This window comes from Photinus pyralis, unplaced genomic scaffold (genome assembly GCF_008802855.1).
Source record: "Photinus pyralis isolate 1611_PpyrPB1 unplaced genomic scaffold, Ppyr1.3 Ppyr1.4_LG7, whole genome shotgun sequence".
Classification (NCBI taxonomy): Eukaryota; Metazoa; Arthropoda; class Insecta; order Coleoptera; family Lampyridae; genus Photinus; species Photinus pyralis.
The window spans coordinates 30,137,981-30,145,709 of NW_022170738.1; the positions used below are offsets into that span (position 1 = coordinate 30,137,981).

Genomic DNA, 7,729 nt, shown 5'->3' on the forward strand with positions numbered 1-7,729 from the left:
TAGACGCTTAATCGCATAAAGCCGTCGAGAAGGCAGCTACCAAAATAAGCAAATACAAAAACATTTTCGCTTTATTTTTCATGTACTTTCGCGTCATCGTCGCGGCGTTCGAAGCGGGATGATATACTCTTGTGAATTCTGTAAAATTAAATTATCCTCGCCTAAAAAGGTTTCTATAGACATAAAAATGGGTAACGTAAGATACAGGCAGTTGAGTCAATTTCTTGCGTTTTTTGTGATCCCTTATTTCATCGAGACCGTAAAACACAAATTTAAGCCAATTTTGCACACACGATGCACACATCTCTCAGACGATAATACGAAAAAACGAGGCACCTAGAGACTTCGCGCGTTCAAGGGATTAATTTCTTATGAATGTAGATTGAGGGGTCGTATGTTTTTGTTTCTAATAAACCAACTTGATTCCGAATTCTGTTGTACTTCCTACCTCTACAAGGAAACCCTTGAAATAATTTAGTGGGTTTATGCAAATGTTTGTTGTTCCAGATACATCTAATTAGGACTTATGACCTAACGGAATGACATCGTGCTACTTATAAAGTTTATGTGTCAAACCTTTTCCTTTTTTTTAATTAAAACAATCGCCAAACTACTTTCCGCGGGGTATACCTAAGTAATTGAATCTCATATTGAACCCCATGCGGATTTGGGAATGTCACAATAAAGCTGTAGTTTATGCGAGGAGCTTTCCGAAAAACTAATTCAACTTCATGGAGGAATTTGCTTGACATTTTGTCCTTTTTGACGTCGGTTTGCACTGCATTATACTCATTGCATAAATCTTTAATTCATTTGAATGGACGTAAAACCGACCCACTTTTATGATCTATTTCTCGCGAGATTAGTTTTATGTATCTTTTACGTGCTTGTAAAATGTAAACATAATCTACTGTTGGTGGAAAATTAAAAAGCGGTAGGTATGGCAAATTTCAGGTTTTACAGTAAATCATTGAACTTTACACTTGAGTCACCACATCATTCTCTTGCGGATAAGTCTTTTTTAAGTTCTCTCTGAGTGCTTGACTTACAATGAGTACTGCTGACAAAAGTTTCTGCTTTTTTTAGCAGCTGGTCCATTTCAAAGCTAAATATGAGAGAGGACAAAGTTCAAGTGGAAACTGATTTTACTTTTTCCTTAAAGGTCCTAGAGTCGTTTCCTACGCCGGTTGGATCTTAAATATTAATGGGGAAAGTAACATGACGGTAAATAATTTAATTGATAACAAGGGTTTTGAAGTTTTGACATTTTTAAGATAACATGTGACACGAGCGTTTCCGTTTTCACCACAATTTTCGACTATAGTCTGTTGAGAGAGACTTTGACGATATCGGATTAAGTAAGTCGCTACGTATTTCTTTGTATAACATGATCTTTAAAAGAAACTAATTATATACTTGTTGGTTGTAAATAATTACGACCAAGCAATGATTTAATATGATTTATTTTTTAATACTATTGGCTAAAACTTACAAATTAATTTAACTTAAATTACAGGGAACAACAGAAAGCTACTCGTATTTAAATTAAACACCTCATAAGCACTGAATCGTTTTACCAAAGGTTTTACCTACCTGCAAGATGCTCATTTTCTCAAATTAATTAAATAATATACTTCTTGGATCTATCTTCTAGTGTTAAAGCCAAGATTCAAGATAATTGATTTAAGAGAGAAATGGAACTTTCAATGTTCAAAGTTTAGTTTAATTAAAAAAGTGCTTTTAAAAATTAATATTGACGGTTCCGGATGAATTTCCGCAAAACGGTGATTGCTATTTTGATAGAGTATATACAACATTTAATTAACTTACATTATCGATAAGTTGATTTTATAATATATTCTCCCATTGACAGCTGGTTTTCTCCTTTGGAAAGGTAGCAGCGAATTTGAAAAATTGGATGGTGGAATGCCATTTTTACAACACAGTCGGGCTTTCTGTATCGCGAAGAAGAAATTTGATTACCTGTTAAATGTCAATCTCGAAAGGTGGTTGATGAATTTCAATCCAGGTCAAACTCGTGCTTCAGGTTCCTTACAATTTATCAGCTCTAACTTGGTTTATTTACTGGAAAAACTACAAATGTTCCGCAGTATGAAATGTCCAAAATTAGCTTTATAACTTAGGGTTTTGACGGTCAACAAAAGCACGAATTCATTGTCCTTAACATTTTACCAGTTGCCGTTTTACGTATAATGTTATTGTAGAATCAAATTAGGTACACAAGTTGATTAATAATTTGGTTTTTCAACTAACTACTTCAAAAAAACGTAACTAACTACTTAAAAAAATAGCGCAACGAAATGTTTGCACCTTGAACCCCAACTCTTTCATAGTAACAATTTATTTACACGCAAGCACAATGATCCAATAATGCACTGAGAAAAAATTTTCGCTCAAGTATTAATACAGTAACTCTCCGCAATATTCTCGGTTCCCATTTTTTCTCAAATTTTAGTTAATAGCAATAATTTTGTCGAACTTGGGGCACGGTTTTTATTTTAAATGTATTGAAAAACTTTAACTTTCGCAATACGATATTATGTACGCCTCTTACAAAAGATTCTTCGTATACCTCGAGTATACAAACTCGTCTTCCGAGCTTTCCGTTGAAAAATAATTGTTACTCGAACTAAAAATGTCACATTTACATAACGTAACTATGCCTCGTAGGTCTAGATTCGAATTAACTGTGCCCTCGACCTGCATAAGTTCCCTTCAAAGGTTTGGATAAGAATGAAGAAGAACCAAATTTTTCATAATCCATTCGCTGATCGGAAAACCGAAACGTCCCCCCAGCGAACCCGGCTTAGGCTTTTTTTTATATATGGATAAATATAGCGAATAATATAATAATAATAATAATAATATAGCGAAGACTATCCCTCTCATGCTCCGTCTCGACGGTTTTTTAGAACCGGCAACAGTGTAACGTTTCGGCTGTTATCTGCTTAAACACTCGCCCTTACCTTACGTGCAAGGATGCTATATAATACCTTTACGTGCTTTATTTTCTCGAATATAAGTTCTGTTCTTTTTCTCTATGAAGCGGTACATGTATAACATTTTTGGCAAATTTGTAAATTTAGAAAATCCTAAACAATTGTACACGAGTTTAATTATGGCCTTTATCCAATTCCGACCAACAGACGCTTCACACATTTGCGCGGAAAACTTTGTAGTTCCCTCGAATAGGTACTGGTGGCTGGAGGCTATCTCTCCCCATTTCCCCCGTCGTCCGTATTTCAAGTGCCGAGAAGGAATCAACGAAATAGTCGCAACTAAGCCTGATTTTAACCAATCTGGGAGCACAGATCTATTTCCATACCGTTTCCGTTAGGTCAATGGAACTAACGAAATGGTCGAGTCCCCGGTTATCGCCACAACGACCCACGCTTTCCTTGAAACGCACGTTTATCGCTGAACCTACTCGCGATTAGTTTCCCTATGAAGCGGCACGACATATGTAAATTTGCGCGATGCCTATAAATAAAATTCGAAAAAAAAATGTAGAAACTGCTGTGTGAATATTAAATAATGTGAAAAAATTAGCAACCTTTTTTATACGATATTCCACAAATCCAAGGGTTTTGACCACGGGGAAATAATAAATTTGAATGTGTTTTGTTTTATGCTGTGTTTCGTTGTGGATCAGCTATTTAACCACAACCAGCCAGTCGTTTTAGACCTTATCTTTCCCTGCAAAATCTATTTATGAACAGAAAAAAAAGGAATCGAAAACTTGATACATATGCATTTCTGAACGTTATAACATATTTGTATAATTTTTACATGACTTATTTAGGGTCTGTGCGTTATTTAAGGAAAAACTGAAAATAAAGGGCTTGTCTCTTTCATTTTATAAAAGCGAATTTCCAAAAATTTCAAATAATTCAAAAACCGTTTTATGAAATTTATCGTCTCTTATACCAAGTCAACATTTTGTGTATATTTAAAAAATTAAAATTAGTACATGGCATTTAAAGTAAGACGTGTAAGCCAACTGGGTCGCATAAAACTGAAAAATCCTAGCCCTTGGCCTTGCTTCATGGTACTCTTCTCGCGTTTTGTTTCTTGTAAAATAGGACCAAGAACTGTCCTCACTGGAAGACATGGGTTGTATACCTACATCCAAATCAACAAAGATAAAGTGCCGGTTAGGGCGGTTACTGGGAGGATAAGCGTAATCAAACCGTGTTTTTTACAATGAGAACATTTTACTTATCATCAAAGCATTTGTCTGGTTTCTGATTTGCGAATATTTGGTAGCCTCACTCTTACTCAAAATAATGATTTCTTTGATGTGTTTCATTAGGACCATATTATAAAGTTGACTCAGCGCCTACCTATTGTCTTTTTCAATTAATATCTCCTATATCTACACAACTTGGTCAATATTATAGTATATTAAGATACAAGTGTATAATCAAGTCTTTAAAGCACGCGCAACGAGTTTAAGGGCACGACGCAAAGCGGAGTGCCTTTAACGTTGCAAGTGCTCTAAAGACCAATTATACACGTGTATCTTATAGTATTTTTTATTATACCTGCAGTATAATTTAAAAATAGGAAATACAATGAAGTCATATTGACGTTATACTCAAATATACATGTCTAATTAAGTGGACTGGGTGTTCGTAATCTCACGATTGAAATGGAAATGTCACTTGACGTTTGCTTATAAAAATCATCGTCTTTGTGAATTAAACAATTTCCGTTGAAAAAGATAATACACCGTCCATTAAATCGATTGTTGTAAAATCTAAACAAACGTTGGTAGGTGAAAAATCCAACTCCAGTAAAGCCTATTATCAAGCATATGAAAAGTTGTTTCCATGGATGAATAAGAAGTTACTTACGAATAAAGTCTTAAATGCATCGATAATGCTGGCATATATTAAGGAAATGTCAAAGGTATTTAAATCTTCTATATTTTGGTGCATTCATTCAAAACTTTAAAGCAATGCTGCGATTAAAAAGTGGAACAGATTTGGAAGCATACCCTAAATTACGCGCGTTTGTGACAGCTTCAACCAAAGGATAGGTCCAAAAGCCAAAGAAATGTTCTGCATTTACAGAAAGCGACCTAAGAGGATTTTTTATTTCATCCAGATGACAGTTTCAAAAGTCATACTTGAAGTATCGTTACTTAGCAACTTTAAAGCACGTGTGTTTTAAAGGCCCTTTTTCGCACGCATTTGAGTGTTTAAAACGGAGATTGTGATTCAGGTATCATAAAAATTAGTATACAATGTTTTACACATCAATTCATGTAGGTGCAATTTAAAACCTTCTTACATTACTGTCTCAACGAAAACTCTCATTTACTCAAATTGCATGTGAAATCAAACTAACTAAATCAAACAGGGGTTTAGAACGAAAGCTTCTTCATTAGTTGGTTAAGTTACGCGATTTCCTATAACAGCGTTGAAAAACGAAAGTATTAATACGATTACATTGATTCCAAATTAAAAGCATACTTTATTGGATCGTTACAGTTCACAGAATCCGTAGGCTGTTCTCAAACGAACTTCTTACCTACGCACGTAAATTCAGTGCGTTTACGCTTAATTAAAGCTCGCAATTTGTTTCAGATTCATCATAAGCTCGTTACTCATGGAACCAAATAATTTTCTAATACACGAAAGATAACCAATCGAGAAGAAATGGATTACATCAACACTCATCACATGTGGAAGCCGTTAGCGGCGATCTCATTAAACGATAACCTGCGGACCATCGTAACGGCGCCCAGCATTCAATCAAAAAAGTTCCACAAAAAGGTCACGATGATGGAAGTCTACACAACTCGATCGCCTGCGACCGTTTTTTTTAACACGCACGAGAATGACGACGACAGTAACGACGTGTGGCACAAAATTATTTTCGATACGGATTCGAACAGTATATTTAATCGATTAAATGATTCAGACGTAAATATTACATCGTTATCGTATAATTCAACGACCTCGTATGGAAATGGTAGTTTCTCTAACGAAACTAATTACACTCAAGAAGTTGCCTGGCATTTAGTTACTATGATTGGAACAGCAGTCGTTTTGGGTTTATTGATATTAGCTACTGTTATCGGTAAGTCTCTCTTAATTAAACTCGTAACGCAAAAGTTTTAATGACCACAATTTTGATTATGTACGTGTATAGATTTTATGTTTTTAAGACAATGTCAGTACCGCACACTATATTTGCGATCATTACGGTGAAATTAGTCGTAAAGCGCGGCAGCTTTATTGACAGTAACTGTTCTAATGCGACCATGAGCTGATTTTAAAAACCTTCACATACAAACACGGCAGGAAATAATTCACCTACTGTCTATATCGTTTTATTCCATTGTTAGTAAAGTCAATAAAGCGGTTGTTAATTGAGAGGTGGAAAAATACATTTTGTTCAACCTCAAAGTAAATTCAGTAACTGCCGGTTGAAAGTGAACATTTATTCCAGCAAATTCCTGTAAAAATCGGACAGTAAGCAATCATGAGATGTCTAAAAGGAGAACGGCAAAATTGAGCTACCTTAATACTCGGAGCTAACAGAGATTCGCCGAAGACGGATTTCACTTTCTTTTATGTGCAAATACTCAAATTAGCGAATCCATGTTGAAGGTCTCTTTAACCTACTGCGCGAATGCAACGATTCTACGACCTGTTCCTATGAGTTTGCGTTTCAGTTTTTTGTTAAATTTCTAGGTCTTCCTGCCTTTCTTCTTTTTCTTCATCGCTATCTTTCTCAGCTTCATTGCATATTACAATAAATTAGCCCTCTGGACAAAGTTCAATTTTCTGCTACCACTATACATTAATGTATTTCTGCTTCCTCTGTCTCTTTTCGTTCGTTCGAGATTAGAACGACAGAAGTACGTTCCCTTCAAGTTTGCTTACTTGTTGGGTTCCTCTCAATTTGCTTTCAGGTTGTTCTCAAGTTTCTAACAAATTTTTAAAGTAGCCAAATTTCCCAAATCTCATCAAGCGTTGATGCATTCTTCTTAAGCGTTTCTCTGAAGATCTCTTCTTAGTTACACTGTTCTCGGTTCTTTCAATGTCTCTCGCCAGTTCACGTTTAGATCCCAACGTTTTTTTAGTTACTTCAATCAAGAAAATTAATAATTTTCCACAAAAAAGTTTTTCCACGCCCCGAGAACACTCCCTTCCTAAACGTTCATCTATACTTGGAGCAAGACAACCTTAGACCTTCATCACTAGATATATCAGTCAGGGTCCTCCAACTCTTTGAATCGATAGCCTATTGTACATATCTTGTAAGTGAGATCTTTAAGGGTGCGATGTGCAACAGAATAACCACCTTTTTCCACGAGTGCAAGTCGTTCTCCGAATCACAACTTGGGTACCTTAGAGGGAAATCCATAACAACAGCTGTTTATCAATTTGTCAATACGGTGCAACAATCTTTTGAGAATCGCGAAATGGTCTATTCCTGGATCGATCTGGTGGACAGGGATATTTTATTAATTAAATTGTTTAAATGCAGAAACCGAGGTGTCGCTTACAACTGGATTAAGTCGTATTTCCAGAATGGTCTTCAGAAGATTTTTACAATTAATCAGAAGTTCAGATATGAATCAAATTTTACCTCTACCCAGATAGAAATACCCCAAGGAAGTATAATCCGATTATTCTTTCTTGTGATAAACGAAATGTCAATCACTGGGGGATGGAATCGTCATTAATTATGC

General features: G+C 35.5%; 1 long non-coding RNA gene across 2 annotated transcripts; it reads left to right on the top strand.

The window, feature by feature from the left end:
• Window positions 1–990: 990 nt before the first annotated feature.
• Window positions 991–6,106, top strand: LOC116176761. 2 transcript variants are annotated; one of them, XR_004146510.1, is made up of 3 exons: window positions 991–1,224; window positions 1,275–1,358; window positions 5,613–6,106. It is a non-coding gene; the product is annotated as an uncharacterized LOC116176761 (long non-coding RNA). The 2 variants fall into 2 exon arrangements; XR_004146511.1 differs by lacking the exon at window positions 5,613–6,106 and adding an exon at window positions 1,517–1,772.
• Window positions 6,107–7,729: the final 1,623 nt, after the last annotated feature.